Genomic DNA, 26,855 nt, shown 5'->3' on the forward strand with positions numbered 1-26,855 from the left:
TCCCTTTTGATTGTGGAGTATATTTAAAAGGCTTCTAATATTGTGGAAACCTTGCCTTCCCCTAATGAAGCCATTCTGTTCCCTTCCAATTATGTGGTATAATTCCTTCAATCCTTCTTGCTAAAATCTTGCATAACACCTTTACATCTGCATTTAGCAGACTAATTGGTCTCAGGTTTTCACATTCATTATTTGGTTTACCCGCCTTAGGAAGCAGGTTGATCAATGCTCCTCTCAAAGAGAGCGGCAACATGCAACAGTCAAAGGATTCCCTAAACATTTCCAAAAGTGGTGTCAGCAAGCTACCTTTAAAGTTTTTATAAATTTCTATTGGTAAACCGTCTGGCCCGGGTATTTTTCCTGCTTTTAGACTATCAATAACTGCAGCTATTTCCTCTAAGGTTATGACTTTGTCTAGATCAGTTTTAAACTGTTCTGAGACTACTGGTATATGAACTCCATCTAAAAAAGCACCTAATTCTGCTGCATCACTGTTTATCTCTGAACTGTAAAGCTTTTCGTAGAAATCTCTAAATGTTTCATTTTGTTTCAGTTGGGTCTATAATGGTCTCTCCTTGATTATTCTTTAGTGAAGTAATAAGCCTCTCGCTCTGTAACTGCTTAATGTGCCACGCCAGCACCTTCCCTGGTATTTCTCCCTGTTCATAAAAGGTTTGTTTAAGTCATAAAAGACTAGCCATTGCTCTTGATGCTGACAATTCGTTATATTGTGCTCTCAGCAGAAATAATTGGTTATGGTCTTCAGGTGAACCTGAATGGTAGTATTATTTTTCTACTCTTTTTATTTTTGTTTCCAATGCTTTGACCTTTTGAAATGTCAGCTTTGCTTTAGAGCTAGTAATGTTGATTATTTGTCCTCTTATAAAGGCTTTAAAGGCTTCCCACCTACTAGCTGAAATTTCAGTTGTATTTGTCTCAAAAAAGAATTTTATCTGGTCATCCAGGAAAGTGACAAAGCCCGGATCCTTGAGTCACTTCTGTTTAAAGCGCCATCTTGGCGGGTCTCTCACTAGTTTACAGTCCTGATATAATAAATGATTTGGAGCATGATCTGAAATTAAGATGGCGTTATAAGAACAGTCTTTTCAATTTTGTATTTTAAATTTTCTGATATCAGAAAGAAATCGATTCGTGGGTAGGAATTATGTGTACTGGAGTAGCAGGAAATTTTAATATCATTAGGATTATCTTCTCTCCATATATCAATCAGATTCATTTCTTTCATGAAATGATGACTTATTCTCCTACTTCGAGAGTGAGACTGGTCAGATCCTGTGTCTTGCCAGATCTAATGTACAATTAAAGTCACCTGCTATCACACAACTACCAGGAAGAGTAGACAAGGTAAGGAATAAATTTTGAAAGAAATTGGGTTCATCTTGATTTGGGGCATAAATATTTGCTAGAATTAACAAGCTAACTAAGCTACTAACTAAGCTAACTAGCTACCTAAGGGGAGGTGATGGTCTAGTGTTTAAGGTGTTGGGCTTGAGTCCAGAAGATCACGGGTTCAAATCCCCGCCTGACTGGAAAATCACTAAGGGTCCTTGGGCAAGGCCTTTAATCCCCTAGTTGCTTCCGGTGTGTAGTGAGTGCCTTGTATGGCAGCACCCTGACATCGGGGTGAATGTGAGGCATAATTGTAAAGTGCTTTAAGCGTCTGATGCAGATGGAAAAGCGCTATATAAATGCAGTCCATTTACCATTTACCATTTAACTGCTCGTTAAGGAGATTTCCCTGAATTATAAGATACCGATCAAATTTATCTTTAATTACCTTATTTATCTGTAAAGGAATAGATTCATAAACCAATATTGCGACACCTCTTGCTTGAGAGCTAAAAGGAGCTGAAAAAACTTTGCCTTTCCATCGCCTCCTGATTTTCAACTCATCTTTGAGCATCAAATGTGTTTCCTGAAGGAGTACTATGCCAGATTGCATTAATTTAATTCTGTTCATGACTTGTTTGACCTTCTTTAGCTTTTGTAGTCCTCTGCAGTTCCAAGAAGTAATCTTAATCTTTAATTCACTGGACATTTTAAATTATTACAAATCAGTTTCCTCAACATTACAGAACATTTATCTTCTGACAATACCCAACTCAAACTGGAACAAATATGGATGTTACAACTCACATCCATTACACAAACAGATAACACATCCCAATCAGGTTTATTCGCCTGAATTTCCTCCCCCTTAAATTTTAAGTCTTCCAGAAGGCTGATGGAGATATATATATACGAGGGCTGTCAATAAAGTTACGGTCCTTTTTATTTTTTTCAAAAACTATATGGATTTCATTCATATGTTTTTACGTCAGACATGCTTGAACCCTCGTGCGCATGCGTGAGTTTTTCCACGCCTGTCGGTGACGTCATTCGCCTGTGAGCACTCCTTGTGGGAGGAGTCGTCCAGCCCCTCGTCGGAATTCCTTTGTCTGAGAAGTTGCTGAGAGACTGGCGCGTTGTTTGATCAAAATTTTTTCTAAACCTGTGAGACACATCGAAGTGGATACGGTTCGAAAAATTAAGCTGGTTTTCAGTGAAAATTTTAACGGCTGATGAGAGATTTTGAGGTGATTCTGTCGCTTTAAGGACTTTTCACGGTGCGAGACGTCGCTCAGCGCTCTCAGGCAGCGTCATCAGCCTGTTCAAGCTGAAAACCTCCACATTTCAGGCTCTATTGATCCAGGACGTCGTGAGAGAACAGAGAAGTTTCAGAAGAAGTCGGTTTCAGCATTTTATCCGGATATTCCACTGTTAAAGGAGATTTTTTTAATGAAAGACGTGCGGACGGGTCCGCGCGTCGGGACGCAGCCGCCGCGACGCTCCGCCACAGGAAAAACACCTCTGTTGAAAGCCTTAAGGACAAGTTGGAACATGTCCTGCCTGTTAAACAATTTCTCATATACTCACTCCACTGAAAGCCATCAAAAGCCACCTGGATTTTACAAATGGTTATCAACACGGAGGTGTTTTTCCTGTGCCGCCACACCGCGTCGGCTGCGTCCCGATGCGCGGATCCGTCCGCACGTCTTTCATTAAAAAAATCTCCTTTAACAGTGGAATATCCGGATAAAATGCTGAAACCGACTTCTTCTGAAACTTCTCTGTTCTCTCACGACGTCCTGGATCAATAGAGCCTGAAATGTGGAGGTTTTCAGCTTGAACAGGCTGATGACGCCGCCTGAGAGCGCAGCGCGACGTCTCGCACCGTGAAAAGTCCTTAAAGCGACAGAATCACCTCAAAATCTCTCATCAGCTGTTAAAATTTTCACTGAAAATCAGCTTAATTTTTCGAACCGTGTCCACTTCGATGTGTCTCACAGGTTTAGAAAAAATTTTGATCAAACAACGCGCCAGTCTCTCAGCAACTTCTCAGACAAAGGAATTCCGACGAGGGGCTGGACGACTCCTCCCACAAGGAGTGCTCACAGGCGAATGACGTCACCGACAGGCATGGAAAAACTCACGCATGCGCACGAGGGTTCAAGCATGTCTGACGTAAAAACATATGAATGAAATCCATATAGTTTTTGAAAAAAATAAAAAGGACCGTTACTTTATTGACAGCCCTCGTATATATATATATATATATATATATATATATATATATATATATATAGCTACATTTTACCTCTCCACTACTGTAATTAGATAGCTATCCCTTACTTGAACAAACTTTTTTTAAAGAAGAAAACTGTATCAAGTCACAATCCAGATCTCAAAAATATTGTTTATGTTGTTTCTTTGTCCCCCAAAACAAAAACAATAACAAAGTGTATAGTACTAAATCATCCATGTTAAATTATTCCAAATACACTAAAAGTAGTACCCAAATTGACATTTCTCTCATGAAATGGAAACTGAACTAAAATCAAACTAAGATTAAATTCCCATATTCCTTTCTTAATATATCCAGTTTTCCCATGTAGATTAATTCTTCCTCAGTAGTAGTTAAAGAGGGAACTCTGTATTTATGGGTCCAATAATAATTATAATGATAAATAAATAAATAAAAGTTCCATATTAAATTAAATTAGCACTGAGGGGGCTCACCACATACAACAATTAGCGTGACCTGCTTTTTAGCAAAAACTATTTACAATTAACTTCAGATTGTTTTACCAGCTTTAGCATTTGTTTCGTAATATATCAGTCCGATCCGGTCTGCCATTTAACTTGCTTAATGAACTCTTCAGCATCACCGGGATTGTAAAAGATGTGTTATCATTCTTTGTAGGTCACCAGGAGTCGAGCAGGAGGAATCATTCCGTACCGAAGCCCCAGAGATCGGAGCTGTCTCTTTGCCTCATCAAATTCTTTCTGCTTCTTGTGCATGCTCATCGCCATATCGTGGTAAAACCTTACTGGCTGGTTCTTAAAAAGGGCTTGCCTCTTAGCCTTGGCTGCTTTCATCACAGTTTGTCTCTGTAGTTCAGAAACTTCATAATAATTGTCCTCGGAGCAGCACTAGTCTGCATTCGTGGGCCGAGTCTGTGCGCCCTCTCCACCGTGATTGCCGTGCGTAATGGTGCCAGCTCAAGCGCCTCCAATAACCAGCTCTCCAGAAAGGCGCACACGTCTTCACCCTCTGCCCCCTCAGGTAGATTAATGATCCTCACATTGGAGCGCCTAGATTGCGTCTCCAAGTTCAGAACCTTTTCCTCCAAATTTTTATTTTTATTTTTTCCAGATTGCACTTGAGCTTGCAGTGTGGTGATGTTATCTTCATTTGTTGAAATTCTGGTTTCCGCCTGTGTCACGCACACTGCACAGTCAGCAACGTCTTTCCGCACATCATCAGTTGCCGATAGTATCAAATTTGGTGGAAAATTCGGCTTTCATGTTATTAATAGCTGCCAGTATGGTTTGAGATGTGGCAGCCGGTTCCTCATTAGCTGTCGGGTTGTCCCTCTCTGATGTTGCATCTTCAGGAGTTATGTTAGCATTCGCCGCTTCTGCCATAGCTATGGTGCTAACCACAGTCTTGGAACAAGCGCCAGGTGACACAAAGTTCGACAGCTTGGATTGTAGCGTTTTGTTACGGCTTTGGCTGGCTTTTCTTTGTGACAAAGGCATTACCCTTGGCTCTTCTGGTGGTTGTAGGCATGCAGCACTCCCACAAAAAGGGCTTTTAGACAGGATTTAATTACGCAGTAGCAGAGCAAGTTAACACGCATCCGTTCAGCAAGCCGCCATAACCAGAAGTCCAATCCATCCCGGGGCTTTTGCACAATTCCAGATGGCATCTGAGAACGTCGCCTACATGACATTTTCTCCTTTATTAGCCTAAAATCATGATACGAGGTCTGTTAGAAAAGTATCGGACCTTTTTATTTTTTGCAAAAACTATATGGATTTGAATCATGTGCGCTTGCATCAGCCAAGGTTGAACCTTCGTGCGCATGCGTGAGTTTTTTCACGCCTGTCGGTTATGTCATTCGCCTGTGGGCAGGCTTTGAGTGAGCACTGGTCCACCCCTCTCATCGGATTTTCATTGTCAAGAAAATGTCTGAACAGCTGGAGCAGCGCTGCATCAAATTTTTCAAGAAACTGTGTGAGACAGCCAGGTGGAAACCATTCAGAAAATTCAGATGGCTTTCGGTGAAAATCCTATGGGCATCACACAGATTAAGGAGCATTACAACCGGATTAAAGACGGCTCACAGCAGCTGAGGGTGCGCCGCGCTTCGAGCGGCCATCGACAGGCTGAAATGACCAGATCATTTCCAAAGTGTACGCTGTGTTGATCCGGGACGTCGTGTGACTACCAGGGAAATGGCAGAAACGGTGGACATCAGCCATTTTTCGTCAGATTCCACTGTTACATGAGATTTTGTAATGAAAGAGGTGCAGAGGCATTTGCGCGTCGGGATGAAGCCGCAATGGCAGAGAACAAAAGCAAGTCTGTGTTAGAAGTCTCACGGGACATGTTGTGACATGCCCAGCTCTCCACAATTTCTCGGATACTCACTCGACTAAAAAGCCACCGAAAGCCGTCTGAATCTTCTGAATGGTGGAAGACCTAATGCCATTGCGGCTTCGTCCCGATGCGCGAATGCCTCCGCACGTCTTTCATTACAAAATCTCCTGTAACAGTGGAATCTGACAAAAAATGGCTGATGTCCACCTTTTCTGCCATTTCTCTGGTAGTCACACGATGTCCCGGATCAACACAGCCTTCACTTTGGAAATGATCTGGTCATTTCAGCCTGTCGATGGCCGCTCGAAACGCGGCGCACCCTCAGCCGCTGTGGGCCGTCTTTAATCCGGTTGTAATGCTCCTTAATCTGTGTGATGCCCATAGGATTTTCACCGAAAGCCATCTGAATTTTCCGAATGGTTTCCACATGGCTGTCTCTCAGTTTCTTGAAAAATTTGATGCAGCGCTGCTCCAGCCGTTCAGATATTTTCCTGACAATGAAAATCAGACAAGAGGGGTGGACCAATGCTCACTCAAAGCCTGCCCACAGGCGAATGACACAACCGACAGGCGTGAAAAAACTCACGCATGCACACAAAGGTTCAAGCTTGGCTGATGCAAGCGCACATGATTCAAATCCATATTGTTTTTGCAAAAAATAAAAAGGTCTGATACTTTTCTAACAGACCTCGTAGAATTAAAAATTATGCGTAAACACATTTATTTTAAGTGACAAATGAAGCTGTAGAGGAGCTACGCGTGTGCTTGGCCACCACGGATTGGGATATGTTTGAGGCTTCAACAGACAGTCTAGATGACTACACGGACACTGTGACGTCATATATTCATTTCTGTGAAGACAGCATCATCCCACAGCGTACCAGGGTGAGATATAACAATGACAAGCCCTGGTTCACACCTAAACTCCAGCAGCTCCGTCAGCAGAAATAGGTGGCTTTCAGAGAAGGAGACAGAGACAGCTATAGAGGTGCAAAGTACAGATTTAGCAAGGAGGTGGCAAAGGCTAAATCCATGTACAGTTCACGTCTGCAGCAAAGGTTCTCTGCCAACGACTCGGCCTCTGTGTGGAGGGGGTTGAAAGAGATTACCAACTACAAGCCCAAAGCACCTCGTTCTGTTGACGACCTGAAGCTGGCCAACGACCTGAACGTCTTCTATTCACGTTTTGAATACATGGACTCACACCTCCCCACCCCCCACACAACTGGATATTCAAACACTCTGGACCTCCCCCCTCTCACTGCTGCCCTCCCCACTCCCCCTGTTGCCCTCTCGGTCCAGGAGAAGGACGTGAGGAGACATTTCAAAAGGCTGAATCCACGTAAGGCCCCGGGCCCAGACTGTGTCTCTCCTGCCACTCTGAGACACTGCGCTGATGAGCTGGCCCCAGTCTTCACGGGGATCTTCAATACCTCCCTGGAGTCATGCCATGTCCCAGTCTGTTTCAAGTCCTCAATCATAGTTCCAGTCCCCAAGAAACCACGCATCACTTGACTTAATGACTACAGGCCTGTGGCTCTCACGTCTGTAGTCATGAAGACCTTCGAACGCCTGGTTTTATCCCACCTGAAGTCCATCACCGACCCCATCCTGGACCCCCTGCAGTTTGCCTACAGAGCCAACAGGTCTGTAGATGACACCATAAACCTGGCCCTGCACTCCATCCTGCAGCACCTGGACTCCCCAGGAACCTATGCTAGGATCCTGTTTGTGGACTTCAGCTCTGCATTCAACACCATCCTTCCAGCTTTGCTCCAGGACAAGCTTTCTCTGCTCCACGTGCCCAACTCCACCTGCAGGTGGATCACAGACTTCCTGACGGACCAGAGTCAGCGTGTGAGGCTGGGAAAAAATGTCTCGAACACTCAGGTTCTCAGCACAGGATCTCCACAAGGCTGTGTCCTTTCCCCTCTGCTCTTATCCCTGTACACTAACTGCTGCACCTCCAGCCACGACTCTGTAAAGCTCATCAAGTTTGCGGACGACACCACCCTCATCGGACTCATTTCGGATGGGGATGAGTCTGCCTACAGGAGGGAGGTGGACCGGCTGGTGACCTGGTGCAGCAGCAACAACTTGGAGCTCAACGCCCAGAAAACAATGGAGATGATCGTGGACTTCAGGAAAGCCACAGCCTCCCACCCTCCCTCGCCCTCACCAACAGCCCCATCACCACTGTGGACTGTCACCGCTTCCTTGGCACCACCATCACCCAGGACCTCAAGTGGGAGTCAACCATCAGCTCCCTCATCAAGAAGGCCCAGCAGAGGATGTACTTCCTGCGGCACCTGAAGAAGGCCAAGCTGCCTGTCCAGCTGATGGTGCAGTTCTACACGGCCATCATCGAGTCCATCCTCTGCTCCTCCATCACGGTGTGGTACGCCGGGGCCACAGCCAGGGACAGACACAGACTGCAGCGCATTGTGGCCTCTGCTGAGAAGGTGATCGGCTGTAGCCTTCCATCTCTCCACGACCTGCACGTCTCCAGGACTCTGGGCCGAGCAGGTCGGATCACAGCTGACCCATCTCACCCTGCACACGGTCTGTTCAAACCACTCCCCTCGGGCAGGAGGCTACGGTCCATCCGGACCAGAACCTCCCGCCATAAGAACAGTTTCTTCCCCTCTGCAGTTAGACTCATGAACACCTCATAACTCAGTCACCTTAAGCTTAACTCTGTCACTTTATCATTTTATCACGGGTCACTTTAGACAGTGTCCTTTGGTTTTTAATTGCACTCCTCCCACTGCACTGTTTTTTCTGTTTCTCTGTTTTTCTGTTGCACACAGCCTTTCATATTTCATTTTTTTTAATCTTATATTTTATCATATTTTGACACATGTTATATTTTATCTTAGCATTTTATCTCTTCTTAATGTTGCACCATTGTACCGAAGCAAATTCCTAGTCTGTGAATCCTGTTCACTGGCAATGGCAATAAACTTCTTCTGATTCTGATTCTGAAATAATCAATTACCATGTCTATTGATATGAAACATATCATGGCACTAATTATTAGGTACATTTTTCAATCAGAAATGCTTTTATGATGTATCACACAGTGTAAATTGGTAGGTGTACCAATATAATAATAATAATAATAATAATAAAAATAAAAAATAAAATAAATAAAAAAAACAATAATAAAATAAGGAGTTATTGAAAAAAATTGACACTTATTTGGTAAGTTTTTCTTTTAATTAATACACACAAGATAAATCCATATTGTCATGATCTGGACTTTTTGCGTTGTGTTTCTGTTTTGCCATGTTTAGTTTAGGTTCTAGTTTTGTTTTGTATTACACTCAACAAAAATATAAACGCAACACTTTTGGTTTTGCTCCTATTTTGTATGAGATGAACTCAAAGATCTAAAACTTTTTCCACATACACAATATCACCATTTCCCTCAAATATTGTTCACAAACCAGTCTAAATCTGTGATAGTGAGCACTTCTCCTTTGCTGAGATAATCCATCCCACCTCACAGGTGTGCCATATCAAGATGCTGATTAGACACCATGATTAGTGCACAGGTGTGCCTTAGACTGCCCACAATAAAAGGCCACTCTGAAAGGTGCAGTTTTATCACACAGCACAATGCCACAGATGTCGCAAGATTTGAGGGAGCGTTCAATTGGCATGCTGACAGCAGGAATGTCAACCAGAGCTGTTGCTCGTGTATTGAATGTTCATTTCTCTACCATAAGCCGTCTCCAAAGGCGTTTCAGAGAATTTGGCAGTACATCCAATCAGCCTCACAACCACAGACCACGTGTAACCACACCAGCCCAGGACCTCCACATCCAGCATGTTCACCCCAAGATCGTGTGAGACCAGCCACTCGGACAGCTGCTGAAACAATCGGTTTGCATAACCAAAGAATTTCTGCACAAACTGTCAGGGAAGCTCATCTGCATGCTCGTCGTCCTCATCGGGGTCTCGACCTGACTCCAGTTCGTCATCGTAACCGACTTGAGTGGGCAAATGCTCACATTCGCTGGCGTTTGGCACGTTGGAGAGGTGTTCTCTTCATGGATGAATCCCGGTTCACACTGTTCAGGGCATATGGCAGACAGCATGTGTGGCATCGTGTGGGTGAGCGGTTTTCTGATGTCAATGTTGTGGATCGAGTGGCCCATGGTGGCGGTGGGGTTATGGTATGGGCAGGCGTCTGTTATGGACGAAGAACACAGGTGCATTTTATTGATGGCATTTTGAATGCACAGAGATACCGTGACGAGATCCTGAGGCCCATTGTTGTGCCATACAACCAAGAACATCACCTCATGTTGCAGCAGGATAATGCACGGCCCCATGTTGCAAGGATCTGTACACAACTCTTGGAATTTGAAAACGTCCCAGTTCTTGCATGGCCGGCATACTCACCGGACATGTCACCCATTGAGCATGTTTGGGATGCTCTGGACCGGCGTATACGACAGCGTGTACCAGTTCCTGCCAATATCCAGCAACTTTGCACAGCCATTGAAGAGGAGTGGACCAACATTCCACAGGCCACAATTGACAACCTGATCAACTCTATGCGAAGGAGATGTGTTGCACTGCATGAGGCAAATGGTGGTCACACCAGATACTGACTGGTATCCTCCCCAATAAAACAAAACTGCACCTTTCAGAGTGGCTTTTTATTGTGAACAGTCTAAGGCACACCTGTGCACTAATCATGGTGTCTAATCAGCATCTTGATATGGCACACCTGTGAGGTGGGATGGATTATCTCAGCAAAGGAGAAGTGCTCACTATCGCAGATTTAGACTGGTTTGTGAACAATATTTGAGGGAAATGGTGATATTGTGTATGTGGAAAAAGTTTTAGATCTTTGAGTTAATCTCATACAAAATGGGAGCAAAACCAAAAGTGTTGCGTTTATATTTTTGTTGAGTGTAGTTTGGGTTTCTGTTTTAAGTGTGATTTATCTTGCTGGGGTTTTCCTGCTTGGGCTTTGTCTGTCCCTATCTCTCTTGTCCATCTTTCTTGGTGCTTGGTGGTGGGCGTCACGCTCTGTTTGGTCCACACCGTCTCTGGATCTTTCCATACACTTGTTTCTAATCTGCAGCTCATCACCTGGGTGTATTTAAGCTCCACTGGTTGCACTAGTTCAGTGTTGTATAAAGTATCGGAAAATCACACTTAAGTAAAAGTACAGATACCCATTAAAAAGACTTTGGTAGAAGTTCAAGTAACCGACTGAAATGCTACTCAAGTAAAAGTCTTAAAGTATCTAGTATTTATTGTACTTAAGTACGAGGTCTATTAGAAAAGTATCCGACCTTATTATTTTTTCAAAAACCATATGGATTTGAATCACGTGTGATTACATCAGACATGCTTGAACCCTCGTGGGCATGCGAGAGTTTTTTCACGCCTGTCGGTTACGTCATTCGCCTGTGGGCAGGCTTTGAGTGAGGAGTCGTCCACCCGCTCGTCGGTTTTTTTCATTGTTTAGGAATGGCTCAGAGACTGTTGCTTTGTTTGATAAAAATGTTTTCAAAACTGTAAGGCACAACTGAGTGGACACCATTCAATAAATTCAGCTGGTTTTCGGTAAAAATTTTAACGGCTGATGAGAGATTTTGGTCTGGTAGTGTCGCTTTAAGGACGGTCCACGGCGCCTGACGGCGATCTGCGCTTCGAGGCGGCAGCGTCTCGCCGTTTCAAGTTGAAAACTTCCACATTTCAGGCTCTGTTGACGCAGTAAGTCGTCAGAGAACAGAGAACTTTCAGAAGAAGTCAGCATGAGGAGTTTATTCGGACATTCCATTGTTAACGGTCATTTTGTAATGAAAGAACGTGCGGGCAGAGTCGCATGTCGGGCTGGACCCGACCGCGGGGGGTCGCGGCAGGAAAAACATCTCAGTTGGAAATCTTAATGGGCAAGTTGGAACATGCCCAAGCTGTTAAACAATTTCTCAGTTACTCACTTGTTGAAAGCCATTAAAAGCCACCTGAATTCTACAAATGGTTTTCAACACGGAGGTGTTTTTCCTGTCGCGGCGCACACAGATTTGCCGAGTCGTCACGGAAACGACTCGGCGAATTTGCGCGTACGTCTTTCATTAAAAAAATGTCCTTAAACAGTGGAATGTCCGCATAAATTCCTCATGCCGGCCTCTTCTGAATCTTCTCTGTTCTCTCACGATGTCCTGGGTGAATTAAGCCTTAAATTAGGATGTTTTAAGCTCGAAACAGGCCGACGACAGCGCCTGGAAGCGCTGCAGGACGTCCCGTTCCGTGGGAAGTCCTTACACCGACAGAAACACCCCATAATCTCTCATCAGCCGTTAAACTTTTCACAGAAAACCATCTTAATTTCTCGAATAGTGTCCACTCGGATATTCCTCACAGGTCCAGAAAAAATTTTGATAAAGCAACGCGCGCCGTCTCGAGCAGCGTGTGAAACAAAGGAATTCAGCCGAGAGGGCGGGACCACATCTCACTCAAGGCCTGCCCACAGGGAAATGACGTCACCGACACGCGTGAAAAAACTCACGCATGCGCACGAGGGTTCAAGCATGATTGGTGTAATCGCATGTCATTCAAATCCATATAGTTAAAAAAAAAATAAAAGGGTCGGTTTATTATCTAAGAGACCGCGTATGACAAGTAATGTACAACTACATGTACTCAAGTATTGAAAGTAAAAGTACATGTAAATGTTAATAATCAAAAACAGACTGATTTATATATATATATATATATATATATATATATATAAAAGTTTATCTAGGCTTGTAAATGACTGGTAGTATTAGTCAAAATACTGAAAATTGTGCACATCACACAAAAACACTTCAGAAACAAGGTTTCAAAACCTAAATGAGAGTAGGCTACTCACTAGGTCTTCACAGGAAACAGTTATTTATTTCTATATGTATTTATTTATTTTCATTGTTACATGGTTTTATCTTTGCTGTTGTGTTTTGTTTCATTAGGTTCTTTTTGTCTCTTTCTCTAAAATTGTATTGTAACATTATTAGTCTATTATTATTGACTATTATTGTCTATTATGTAGACTATTATTGTTGTTGCTATAATATATGAATAAAAATAAATTAAAAAAATTACAATTTGACTCTTACGACAACGAACACAAATCAACACAGACGTGCTAATGCGAACAGCTTAATGCTAACTTTAACATTGAAAACACCATAGACATGCTAACGTGTTAGCATCTGTCCCATTTTTAAGTTATAAAATACATCTATCAGCTGTTCCAGAAGACCATAACAGGTCGGTTTAACATAAAAATATTACTCACAGACATATGCTCCTCAGGGTTTTAGCGGGAAAAAATTAGGATAAAGCGAAATAAAATCCACAAATCGTAGATTGAAGCACTGCTTTGACCTGCGAATCACTGCTTTGATTGGTTCAAGGTTCAAAGCAAAGCCGCGCTGCAGAAAAGTTGATTACAGACCCGCTGCAGGGAATGTAATCAATGCAAAGAAAATATCATTTTCCTGACAAACACCCCCCAAGTGCGCAACTGCAAAAAAGCCTACCGGACATGCCTCATGACAAATCGGCCTGACTTCGTTGCAGTCACTAGTAATCAGTGGTGTCTCTGGGTGAAAACATGACTTTTTTCGTGTGTGTGTGTGTGTGTGTGTGTGTGTGTGTGTGTGTGTGTGTTTTGTAACAAGTAACAGCATGGCGCATAGAAAATGTATCGGAGTAGAAGTATGCAATTAAGGTCGGAAATGTAGTGAAGCAAAAGTGAAAGTAAGCTGAATTAAAAAAGCTCAAGTAAAGTACAAAGTCTCCCAAAATGTACTTAAGTACAGTAGTGAAGTATTTTTACTTCGTTACTATACAACACTGCACTAGTTTCCCGCCAGATTGTTGTGCCTTGTGCCTTCGCTTCCAGCTCTGTGTTGTATGTTTCCAAGTCCTGCTGTCACATTGTGTTTTGACCACCTGGCTGTTTGTACCGACCACACCTTACGCCTGATGTTTTGGATCTGTTTGCTCATCCTTGACTGCCTTGCTGTGTACCGGACCCCACCGAATCCTTCAGTAAACATTTTTTACTAACCAGAGCTACTGTGTTGAGTCCTGCAATTGTATCCAGACGTTTCTGTCTGTCAATCCTGATAGAACAATCTGGCCAACCATGGACACAGTGGACTCAAGTGCATTCCAGCTGGCGGTACGCCACTATAGCTGTCAGCTAGCACAACAAGAGGACCGTCTTACTGCACTGAGCTCCAGTATCAGCGACCTCACTATGAACTGCATTTTGAGTTAATGTCAACGTTTCTGTCTGACCGGACGAAGATAGCATTCATAATAGCTCACCTAGTGGGCATAGCGTGGGCATCGGCAGAGTGGAACAGGCAGTCTCCATCATGCAGCTCATTCCAGGCCTTCAAGTATTCCAGCACACGTCACCAGGGCACAAGGCAGCTTGTTCCCTGATGCAGCTAAAGCAAGGCAGCAGATGAGTCGCCGACTATGCCATCGACCTCCCCACCCTGGCTTGAAAGAGCGAGTGGAACCTGGCCGCATTCCAGGATGTGTTCTTTTGGGGCCTGTCTGACCAAATCCAGAACCAGCTCATCGCCATTGATCTCCCTGAAGATCTGGATGAGCTCATTGCTTTCTCCATCCTCAACGACCGCCGTTTCTCGGATCCACCTCCACGGGACGCTCGCCTTCCGGTTCAGCGTTCTGCTATGCCTCCTGCTTGACTCACCATTCCATTTCATCTCATCTCATCTCCAGCTCTCCTCGCAATTCCTCAGAGGAACCCATGCAGCTGGGTCACACTCGGCTGTCTACAGCGGAATGGCAGCACTGTAAAGACCAGGGTCTGTGTTTTTACTGTAGGCAGGCAGGGCATGTGGTCACAGATTACCAGTCCAGGGGTGCCCCCGTGCATTCTAAATCAGTACTACGGGTGAGTCAAAGCTCCATTTCTTCTGAAACTCCTCGGAACATAATCTCTGCTAAATTCATCTCTGATGCCCTCTGGTGGTGCATGCTGTGGATGGTCAAATCTCAGTCAAATCACCCACCATGCACAGTCAGTTCTGCTAATAATTTCAGAGAATCATTCTGAGACAATACGTTTTCATGTATTTGATAAGATGACTCATTCGGCAATCTTGGGGCACCCCTGGTTAAAGAAACACAGCCCACAGTTTGACTGGTCTAAGGGACAAATTAGTTCTTAATAAGTAATCCTGATCTCACCGGAGTTCCATGTGCTATCACGACTTTGCAGAGGTTTTCAGAAAGACCAAAGCTAAATCACTACCTCCACATCGAGCTTACAATTGCACCATTGAGCTACTTCCCGGTACTAGTCCTCTTCTGGGAAAGCTGATCTCCCTGTCTGCTCCTGAATGCATCTTAATGAATGATTACATGCAAGAATCATTAGAGGCAGGCTTGATTCAGCCCTCATCTTGCTGCTTATCTGTCAAAGAAATTATCTAATGCAGAACATAATTATACACATCAAAATTATACATCAAACCTGATACATATTTCATAATCTATCAATCAATCAATCAATTTTTTTTATATAGCGCCAAATCACAACAAACAGTTGCCCCAAGGCGCTTTATATTGTAAGGCAAGGCCATACAATAATTATGTAAAACCCCAACGGTCAAAACGACCCCCTGTGAGCAAGCACTTGGCTACAGTGGGAAGGAAAAACTCCCTTTTAACAGGAAGAAACCTCCAGCAGAACCAGGCTCAGGGAGGGGCAGTCTTCTGCTGGGACTGGTTGTGTTTCATCTACATGTCACATTACAAATATTTCATATAAGATCAGTGTGTAACAAATAATAAAATGTAGTACAAATGCATTGTATTTTTGTTGTTTGTTTTGTTATTTTATGGAGGTGGATTCATGCATTTTTTTGTAGGGACTTGTGCATCATGAACTCAGTTGCACATGTCATGGTATTTTACCATTTGCTGCACCAATGAGTTTTGGTCTGGCAACTTCTCTGACCAGACAATCGAGCAGTTCCTAATGAGAATGCTAAAAGCTAGTGGAGTGATAACCCATAGTAACAGACATTGACTAAATGGGTGCATGCAATGCCTCACTGTGTTCCTGTGTGGGATGCTTTGGAGAAGTTCACTGGTGTGCACACTTCTACTTCTGAACAACACAAAGACCTTCGTCCAGCCGCTCAGGTTGCAGACATGAAAGATTATGATGTCTTTTGCCAGTGGCTTGAAGCACATCCACCATTTGCAAGCTATCAGGCTGATTACTTAGTGTCTATTTCCACTGGTATTGTAGCTGACAAATCCATCAACTGTGACAGTGCCTTTCAGATTGATCAAACAGCAGCATCTAAAATAGCAGGGAAGCAGTTCACAAAGATCACTCTGCATTGCAGTGGTAAAGTGAAAACTATGGGAGACAGGATCGGTATTAACTTCGACTTCAGCTTGGGACTCCGACGAGGGCAGTCGCATCTCCTCCACTCTCCTTTAACACTGTTCTCTGCTTTAACCTTCAAGTCCCTACTTTACCAGACTGTGAATTCCTCAAATTCTATTGGATACTGGATCTATTGGACTACTATTGGATTAACCATGGAATTGATAAGCTGGTCTCTGAACGCTATTGACACCATTTATTTACAAGAAGGTCAGGACCGGGGGATCCTACCTGCCCAGATGGAACGCATCCTGCAGGCTATGTTCTCGACTCCTGGAGTTCCTGGCGTGTGGCATGCTTTGCGCCTTTCTCCTTTGAGGACGTCGAAGATTTATTCATTTTTGGTCTTATGGTAGCAAGGCTGGTACTTTTTGGCTTATGTGCTGCCCTGATCTACCGGAAAATTGGCAAGACAGCGGCATCAAGAACCATGGCCCCTTGCTTGTCCGTCATGATTAACAAGGTTGGCAAGGCAGTGCATTCTCAGACTGCGATGACTCGAACTCAGACGCAGATTGGATGACATCTTGGAGCAGATGCGTGCCTTGCAGTTGAAGTTGAAGATTTCAGAGGCCGGTGAATATTCTTAATTTAGAATTGGGAATATTCTTAATTCATAATTGCGATCTGGTTGTTCAAGTGGAACTGTTAAAAGTATTTTTCACTGCTCAAACCATAACACTACAGGCTTATCAAGCCTGAAGGTCAAATTGCCCGACTGTTTTTCCTCCAGAGGAATTTCTTCAGCCTGGGGATCATTTGGCTGCTTCTTATCTCAACTCACAAGACAATAAACTGCTTTTCACAGGACTGAAGCACGCTCCATTCTCCATCCTGGCTGAGTCTGGCAAACCTGTTGTTGTGGTCGGCACTGATACTGACTTGTCTGTTGGTTTATCTGCTGCCAGTGATGCCGGTAATGCGTTACTCTAATCCAACCACTTTTTTAGTAACGAGTAATCTAACGCGGTAATCTTTCCAAATCAGTAATCAGATTAAAGTTACTTCTCCAAGTCATTGTGCATTACTGTTATTTTTGCATTGTGGGTCGATAGCAGCATTAAACTTGGTCCGTGGGCAGGAGGTCGGGGTTCGACTGAACTGCCCACTTTAAGCAAGCTGTGAGCTTTTCATCCGCGATTTTCTACAGCAGCTCGTCCTCACCTCTTAAAGCGCGTTGACAACAGCACACTTGCACTGAGCTTTACAAAGAAATTTTTATGCTTTTTTCTCCTTTATTTAGAATTGTGAGCTGAGCCGCTCCATATCTGCTCATTAAAAACAGCTGATCTCCACGACGCGTCAACAACTAACACTATTTTCCACTCAAATGCACCTAAACTCTTTCTGAGGACCACATGATGTGAAAACGCAATAAAACTTCCTTACCTGTAAATCTGGTCATGTTTTCTGCATAAATAAATGTTATCCATTCTTTGTGCTCAAACGCCAAAGCAGGGGCGAATCCAGATGTAATGGGGGTGTGGGGCAAGGATGTGCCCCCCCCCACAACACCCCTAGATTAAAGGTCCAGTTTTGAAGCCTTTTTTTTTACTACAACTACTAATACTACTTATAATAATTATAATTTCGACAAGTAAAATGTTTAGAGAAAATTTAAATGTTAGAAAAATGTTAGAAAGAATTTAATAGTTACATTTATAAACAATGTAGGTTAGAAATTGCAAGTTTTACTGTCACAGTGCTGTCAACAGTTAAATCCGGATCCATCCGGATGCCCCCTGAAATATTTATCTCATCACATAAATCTGAAAATGCTAGATTTTTGTCTTACTGGGGAAAACTAGAATGATGTCATTGTCCTGCCTCTGTAACCTCAGTGGCTCATAATGACGGACATCATGTTGTTAACAGCAGGGGCGTGCTGGGAACATTTTTCAGCCTGGGAGTTTCATATCCAACTGGCCCACAAACCGCCAGCGCACAGGGATAAAAAGAGTTCTGCTGTGGCATTTAAATCCGGCATTTATGTGCTGACTGACTGTGAAAATTGGGTGGCTTATAATAGAAAGTAAAAGTTAGTTAAAACAAGAACGGTATTGTTAACTCACCAGTGCACCACTGTGCGATTTTTGGCCCTTTTTCAGCCGATTTTTCACTCATGCGAGAATTTTTTGGATCGCGCTGAGTTTCAGCTTCGTGCATCCTGCGTCTCACGACCACCTCCCGATGGGGAATCATATGGTCGGATGAAAATCAAACCTGTTTGATATTTTGGTCGGCCGTCGTGGCTCTTGAGGGTTCTGCGCTGTTGAAGCAGCGCAACAAGCATCTACGCGCTGATTACGTTGCGCACTGTGCATGTGCAAACACAGAAGAGAGCAAACAGTGATCTCATGTAAAGTCTTGTGTTTTTTTATTGCATTCCCTCGCAATAACTTAATATCATATTAAAGTTCATGCCTATCAGCGTGCACAGTGAGTGGAAGCAGGTGAGGGGAGACTGAACGTATATGCGCGCACACACACACACACACACACACACACACACACACACACACACACACACACACACACACACACAGCAGACAACAACAGGATTTACGACAGATGAGCACAGCTGTAAGACTCCGTATGAAATATAGTTTATTTATACAACAGTGTAAGTAGCAACACCTGTTATGAATGTTTATGTTTTCTTTTTTGTCCTCTCGTGAATCATGTTGCTGTCTGCTGTGTGTGTGCACACGTGCATATACGTTCAGTCTCCCCACCTGATTTCACTCACTGTGCGCGCTGATAGGCATGAAATAATTTTTATTTTTTAAAGAAAAAAAAAAGCTTCCGACGTGTGGTTTTTGAACGTACAATGTGACCAGTCAGATCGCATCAGAGCATCGGGCCGTACAGTGTGAGACCATGAATCGTGCGCTCTGAACTTTTAACCCCTGCGGTTTTGTCGCACAGTTTGAGCTGGAGCCAAGTACAATGATTGAAAATATCGTACAGTGTCTGCCCAGCTTAAGTCAGTGAAGTATGTAAGTAGCTGGAAGAGGTGGTACTGGACTACAAATGTTGATACGGCTGACATCCGGGCATCAACAGGCATGTAGCCTGTTATGCCCGGCCCTATTTACCATTTCCCTCTTCGCTCTGTCTTCTTGAAAAAATATCTGAGCTTTGCACACTTGGCAGCTTTTCTTAATCTATCGTGTTCAGCTCCACCTGGCTTTTTTCTGTCCATCTTTTCACTCACGGGCCACTTTGCTAGTAGCGCAAGTCCCATCTGAGCGCACAGGGCTTGATTGGACTGAACTGTAATGAACGCATAGGGGTGTTAAACGTGTAATGGTATGTCCCTACCTGGAAAAGATAACAGCGTTGCAAAAGAAGCAGTTTTAAGTTATTTTCTTGTGAATTTTCGTGATTGTAAAACATTTATAACACTTAATGTCTTCTCTTTAAGATAAAGTAGCCCAAGTGTCTTGCTGTGTAGCCTAAGTGGTCATATATGTATGCATATATTAACACCCCCTCACAACGGCCCCAGGTTAGACCAGCCCACCGTGAAAACTCCCGACTCTCCCGATTACCCAGCACGCGGTAGGTTAACAGTGTAATTTAGCAATTTTTTTTTTCTTCTTCTTGGTGGTGAGACAAAGTGCCGGCGTCCTCCATCTCAGGCTGAGAAACACACCCAGAGCAGACAGACACTGAGAGACTTCTTTAAAAAAAACCCTTAAAGGAGACCTGCATTTGAAAAAAATGCAGTCAGATTTTTTGAACAAAAAATGACTTACATTTACACATGAGATCCTTCTGAATGTAGTAAAGTAAATCTGCAAGCCCAGATCTGTCATTCAACAGAGAAATCTTCATTTGAAAATGACAAATTTACAGCTAACATTTAACCCTCCGCAAATTGTCCCTCTCATCATGGACGCTGCCGAGACGTCACGGACAAGACCCTCTCCCAGCATGCACTGCGCCGATTGTAATTTGTGGATTTACGTTAGTTTGCATCTGCACCTTTTTCTTGTCTTATATGGAAGGATCTACTTTTTTAAAAACTTCATACTGTCTTGCGGCACGTTTGGTGAGTACACATTTCTTTTATTTGTGCTTGAAAATTATTTTGGGGGACTTTTTCATACGCCTGTTTGATTGAGTGGTGTCGCAATGAAAATCTACTGTCTTTCGCCTCCGGTACCATCGCGGGATATGGAGGCGAGACCTGCAAAGAATCCCAGTCATTAAAAATATATAAACCTCTCTCAGCGTCCATGGAGCTCTGGGGCTCCGATTGCCGAGACGTGCGGTGCTGTGGATTTTGCCGCAAGAAGTCTGTCCTTGCAGCAACAGGTGTACCGGCCGCTTCGCATTAAAACAGCGAGCGTAATCTCAGGACTTGTGCCAAGTGTGCTGCAGCTCTATTCAGTAGACAGAGAGGTGATGCCGGTGTTGTGCGCTGAATCTAGCACAACACCGGCTGCAAAGCAGACACGGGCGGTGTGAGTGACCCGCGTCAGCGGTTAACGAGCTTGTTAATGAGCCCGCAGACTTAATAAGCGCAGCGGAGGCAGAGAGCGGGAGAGGAAGAACAGCGCCTGCTGTCGATGTCGTTGCTGATCTGAGCACGCAGATCTGTATCTCACATTCATTGCAGCTTACTTTTGGATGCTGAAACCAGGACGTGTATAAGTAACATTACTAACAGATAAAATCAATTTCAATGCGGGATCGGACTGAAGGCTGGAGCGCGTCGTCTTGTCCCTGACGTCATGGAAATGATACGGCTGTACAAACTGTTTTCACAGAGGGCTAAATTTTAGCTGCAAATTTGTCATTTTTAAACGAAGATTTCTCCGCTGAATTACAAATTTGGGCTTACAGAAGTGTCTTATAAATACATATCAGCTATTTCTTTCTGAAATCTGACCACATTTATTTCAATGCAGGTCTACTTTAACAAGTAACTTCCATCATAAGGAATTAACACATTCCAGACGTCATCTTCCAAAACAAAGGTGTCATGTGGAGAACAATTTTCAGTTGTGATGATGAATCCTGGCAACAGGTCTGATTAAAAAAGGCTTTATTTAATCTGTGTGCCACCTTGTAAAGTTTTAGCTTCTGTTGCTACATTGATTAGCTCCACGTGTTCATCTCCATTTTTTGAAGAAGCGTTACAGTGCTACATACAGACCTGGCATATGTGCTACAGCATTTTCAAGCAGTTTCACGGGATCTGTGAGAACAGAGATATTTCTTGAATGGAACAATTTTTGAAAATGACGAAAAAGATTGCATAGGGGAAGTTCAGTTTCATTGTGGACAAGGCCTTAACAACAAGAGATGAAATTACATTAAAATAATAAACAAGGAAATATTTTCTTGGGGGTGCTATGGGTATGAGGGGGAGCTATAATGCTCCCTAGTGCCCCCTAGCGTCACCCCTGCCTCACCATCTCATTTAGGTCCTTCACGCTTTATTTACAGTAAACGTTTCTGGCCAGCATTAGCATGGCTAAAAACCATCATCTTTAGTGTAGGGCAGTGTTTATGACCCTCTGCACTGCTTTCCTGTTTTTGGCTGTGGAGCCTGCGTACCACACACCCATACAGTATGTCAGTACACTCCCCACGAGGAGTGATAGAAAGCCAGCAGCAGCTTCGTCTCCAGGTGGTCTTCCTGATGACACGCAGGAAGTGCAGCATCTGCTGAGTCTTCTTAACCAGAGCCCTGATGTTGGAGGTCCAGGTGTGGTCTGCAGAGATGTGGGTGACCAGAAAGATGGTGGTGACAGTTTCCACCTGTTCAGTTTCCACCTGTTCAGGTGGAGGTGGTGGTCCTGTCTGTTCTTCTTGAAGTCCATGATGAATTATTTTGTCTTATGAACGTTCAGGGTCAGGTTGTTCTCCGAGCACCAGAGCGACAGTTTCTCCATCTCGGCCCTGTATGCTGTCTTGTCCCCATTGCAGAGTCCAACCACTGTGGTATCATCCAGCCCAGTCTCACATTTTTTTTCGTGCTCCCGTGACGAAATTAGTAAAATTTTCGTAACGGGTGTTTTTTAAACTCACTATTCCTAACCCTACTCCTACCCCCAACCCTAACCTTAACCATAACCTAATCTTACTCTTTCCCCCCGCCCTACCCATAGCCACCCCCGACCCCCCTGCTTCACTTTTAATTTTGTGCAGCCATCACGGAATGAATTAGAATGAATTCGTGCTGCCGTGATGAAAATGAGGCATTTTTCGTCACAATATCACGAACGTGGTGATATATATATATATATATATATATATATATATATATATATATATATATATATATATATATATATATATATATATATATATATCACGTATATTTCGTGCTGCTGAATCCTGAATCACGACTTGCCATGAGACCAGGTTGTATCATCCGCATATTTTATGATGTGGGTGGTTGGATGGGTTGAAGAGTAGTCGTAGGTGTACAGGGCGTACAGTAGAGAGCTCAGAATGCAGCCTTAAAACCCCAAAACCCTGAACTCCCATGGTGCATTGCAGCAAAATGTCCATTGTTCACTGTTGTTAGCTAATATCGCTAATTTCTCAAAAATATTAGTCCTATCAACTTTCTGTTTCTTTCATCCTTGACCCAAAATATATAAGCACACCAAACGTCCGTCTTGTATAAAGTACCTCAAAGTGATGCTTGAGTGAAAATACATGTATCTTACCATAAAATTACTCTGGTAAAAGTTAAAATCTTTAAAAATATTACTATCAAAAGCACAGCCCTTCGTTGGTTCAAGTCTTACTTGGATAACAGGACTTTTTCTGTACATCTGGGGCCTTACTCGTCTGGTTCAGCTCCTCTGACCTGTGGAGTTCACCAGGGTTCAGTCCTGGGCCCGATTTTGTTTTCTTTATACATTTTGCCTCTCGGTAATATTTTAAAAAAATATAATATTACCTTCCACTGTTTTGCAGATGACCTGCAGATTTATCTTCCCCTCAAATCAGGCAGAACCATGACTTTGCTGGCTTGTCTGCAGGATGTGAAGAATTGGCTGGCTCACATTTTTTTAAATTGAATGAAGACAAAGCCGAACTTGTTGTATTTGGCCATCCCAATTCCCCATCATCCACTGACTGTGTTCTTGGCCCCTTGGCATCTTTCTCCTAGTCTGTGGTTAAAAAAAAGAAGCTTGGAGTTCTAATAGACAGCTCATTTAAGTTGGACAAACAGATCAATTCTGTGGTTAAAGCTAGCTTTTTTCAACTGTGAGCCCTAAGCAAGGTGAAACCTTATCTCCCCTGCAAGGATTCTGAGCATGTTGTCTATACTTTTATTACGTCTCAACTTGATTACTGCAACTCTCTGTACTGTGGAATAGACCAATCCTCCCTTAGCCGCTTACAGCTTGTGCAGAATTCTGCTGCGCGCTTCCTTACGGGTACCATGCGCAGTGAACACAACACGTCTGTTCTGTCATCTCTGTACTGGCTTCCAGTCAGCTATCGCATTGATTTTAAAATCCTGTCCATTGTATTTAAATGCTTGAATCAAACCATTCAAGCTCCACCTTATCTATCTGAGCTGTCCTCTTATGCTCCCTCAAGGATGATAAGGTCCACCAAACAGCTCCTTCTCAACATGCCAAGAACATGTTTGAAAACCAGAGGAGACAGGGCCTTCTCTGTAGCTGCTCCTAAACTGTGGAGCAGCCTTCCTTTTAATATTAGATCTGCGTCTTCCTTAAATGATTTTAAGTCATTATTGAAGACCCATCTTTTTGCACAGGCCTTCAACACTTAACCAGAGTTGCACTTTTGTTTTAAACTTTTATTGTAGTTATTAGTGTTTGGATCTTGTGTTTTCTATTTTTGTATTTTTATACCCTTTTACTTTCTATCTGTGAAGCACTCTGGACAGCTTTGGTTGCTGTAAATGTGCTATATAAATAAATTTGACTTTGACTTCAGTAAAAGTCTTAAAGTATCTGATATTTACTGTACTTAAGTATTAAAAGTAAATTTCTCATCTAAAATGTACTTTAAGCATTGAGTAAAAGTAAAACCCAAAACGAGTGGAGAGTGAAATGGTGACACGAAAAGAAAGCCAGGGTGGTGTCTGGACAATCCAGAAGGGGGCCTCAGCCCCTATAAAAGGCTGGATCCGCCTCTGGTGGAGCAGTTTGTGTTGGTGACGGGATGAGTGAGCAGCAGGTGGGTGTATAGCAGTAAATAATGTTGCCATTCTTTTTCTGAAGACGCAGTCTTTTACCTGGAAGACCCATACACACTTTTCTGTTAAACAGTTGTGAAACAGAACCATCATTTACGAGGTCTGTTAGAAAAGTATCCAACCTTATTATTTTTTTCAAAAACCATATGGATTTGAATCATGTGTGATTGCGTCAGACAAGCTTGAACCTTCATGCGCATGCATGAGTTTTTTCACGCCTGTCGGTTGCATCATTCGCCTGTGGGCAGGCTTTGAGTGAGGAGTGGTCCACCCCCCTCGTGTTTTTTTTCATTGTTTAGGAATGGCTCAGAGACTGCCGCTTTGCTTGATCAAAATTTTTTCAGAAACTGTGAGGCACATCCAAGTGGACACCATTCGAGAAATTCAGATGGTTTTTGGTGAAAATTTTATGGGCTTCAAAGAGATTATGGAGTGTTACTGTTACTACTGTTAAGGATGGCCCCCAGGGGCTGATGGTGCCCCGCGCTCCGAAGCCGCCATCGACAGGCTGAACGACCATTTCTTTCTAAATGGATGGCTGTATGGATCCGTGACCATCGTGTGCAATTTCTCTGGTTATCACAAGAGCAGGACATCAACCATTTTCCGGCAGATTTCACTTTTAATAAGAGATTTTGTCATGGAAAGCCGAGCGGAGGCTTCGCGCGTCACGATGGATTCGCTGCTGGAGCGAGACAAAACCACCTCTGTTTTGGTCTCACAGGATGGCTTTGAGATGGCGTTCAGTCGGTGGTTTTTCAGTCGAGTGATTATCTGAGAAATTGTGGATGTGCCTGGACATGCCAGAACATGTCCTGTGAGGCTTCATCACAGTGTTGCTTAGCGCCATGCGGCAGAATTCCTTGCGTGGAATTCCTCCGCACGTCTGTCTCAATGTGCCGAAAAAGTGCTGATGTCCACGTCTTATCACAATTCCTGTGCTAGCCAGATGACATCCCGGATAAAACACAGCATCCAGTTTGGAAATGAACGGCACATTCCACTGTTACAGGAGTTTTTGTCATGGAAAGAGGAACAGAGGCTTAGCGCGTTGTAGAGGACTATCTCTTCCCGGTACAGCCTACTGCTGCTTTCATTTCTGCAAAGAGGCATTGCAAATCAAATTTCTTCTACTTTTATACTGTAGTAACGCGCAACGAAGATGGTTAAGGGAAATGGATCGGAGCATAAGTATATACATTTTATTGAGGAAATGTAGTGGAGTAAAAGTGAAAGTCGCCAGAAATGTAAATAATGAAGCAAAGTACAGATACGTCAAAATTCTACTTAAGTATAGTAAGGAAGCATTTCTATTTCATTGGATTACAACACCGCCAAACGGCAAATGTCAGCTCTCCCCACTTTGTCCATGATCAAAGCTATACACACACAAACACACACACAGAGGCCACTTGGCTACTATATGAGCAGTGCAGTGATGCTCACTCATGGTACACTGTGACCCAAACAGGAAGTGCCAAATTTTGAATCCACAGTGAAACAGGAAATGTCAAATGTCGTACACTTCCTGGATCGACACTTCCTGGGGTTGAAATTTAAAAATGCTCCAATCAAATTGAAAACTACACCACATTATTTGTCTGACCATAAAGATTCCAAAAAGGTATAGTTTGGACTATCTATGACTGAATGTTATGGAGTTTTGGGGTAAAAACAGCAATATGATTGATAAATGGAATAATTTTGACAGTGTTGAATGCTTGGTCTCGAAAGCAAAGGTGAAACAAGGTCAAGGTCATGCAACTTTAACTTTTGACCCCTGTACAAACTGAAACTGACCTTTGTCACCATTCTTGCTACTTTTACCTCATAACTCTGTCAAGGATTTTATATAGTTCATGCTCTTATTATCATTTATTTTCTTTAGTTTATGCTTATATTATTATTATTATTTATTTTCTTATAGTTTATGCTTATTATTTTTCCTCTTTGTGAGAAGAGGAGATTTTAGAAAGAAAGACTTGTTGACTGCATTCTTCATGAGTGAGCAAACTACACTCAACAAAAATATAAACGCAACACTTTTGGTTTTGCTCCCATTTTGTATGAGATGAACTCAAAGATCTAAAACTTTTTCCACATACACAATATCACCATTTCCCTCAAATATTGTTCACAAACCAGTCTAAATCTGTGATAGTGAACACTTCTCCTTTGCTGAGATAATCCATCCCACCTCACAGGTGTGCCATACCAAGATGCTGATTAGACACCATGATTGGTGCACA

The 26,855-nt window shown here is 43.1% G+C and overlaps 1 protein-coding gene and 1 long non-coding RNA gene across 3 annotated transcripts in view; one reads left to right on the top strand and one right to left on the bottom strand.

The window, feature by feature from the left end:
• LOC117525782 lies at nucleotides 1-23,515 on the top strand. The gene is made up of 3 exons (XR_004565142.1): nucleotides 1-12; nucleotides 17,557-17,559; nucleotides 23,382-23,515. It is a non-coding gene; the product is annotated as an uncharacterized LOC117525782 (long non-coding RNA).
• Nucleotides 1-26,855, bottom strand: part of LOC117525767 (potassium channel subfamily K member 2-like) — a 123,937-nt gene that overhangs the window by 60,478 nt on the left and 36,604 nt on the right. The window lies entirely within an intron of this gene.

This window comes from Thalassophryne amazonica, chromosome 2, assembly GCF_902500255.1.
Source record: "Thalassophryne amazonica chromosome 2, fThaAma1.1, whole genome shotgun sequence".
Taxonomy (NCBI): domain Eukaryota; kingdom Metazoa; phylum Chordata; class Actinopteri; order Batrachoidiformes; family Batrachoididae; genus Thalassophryne; species Thalassophryne amazonica.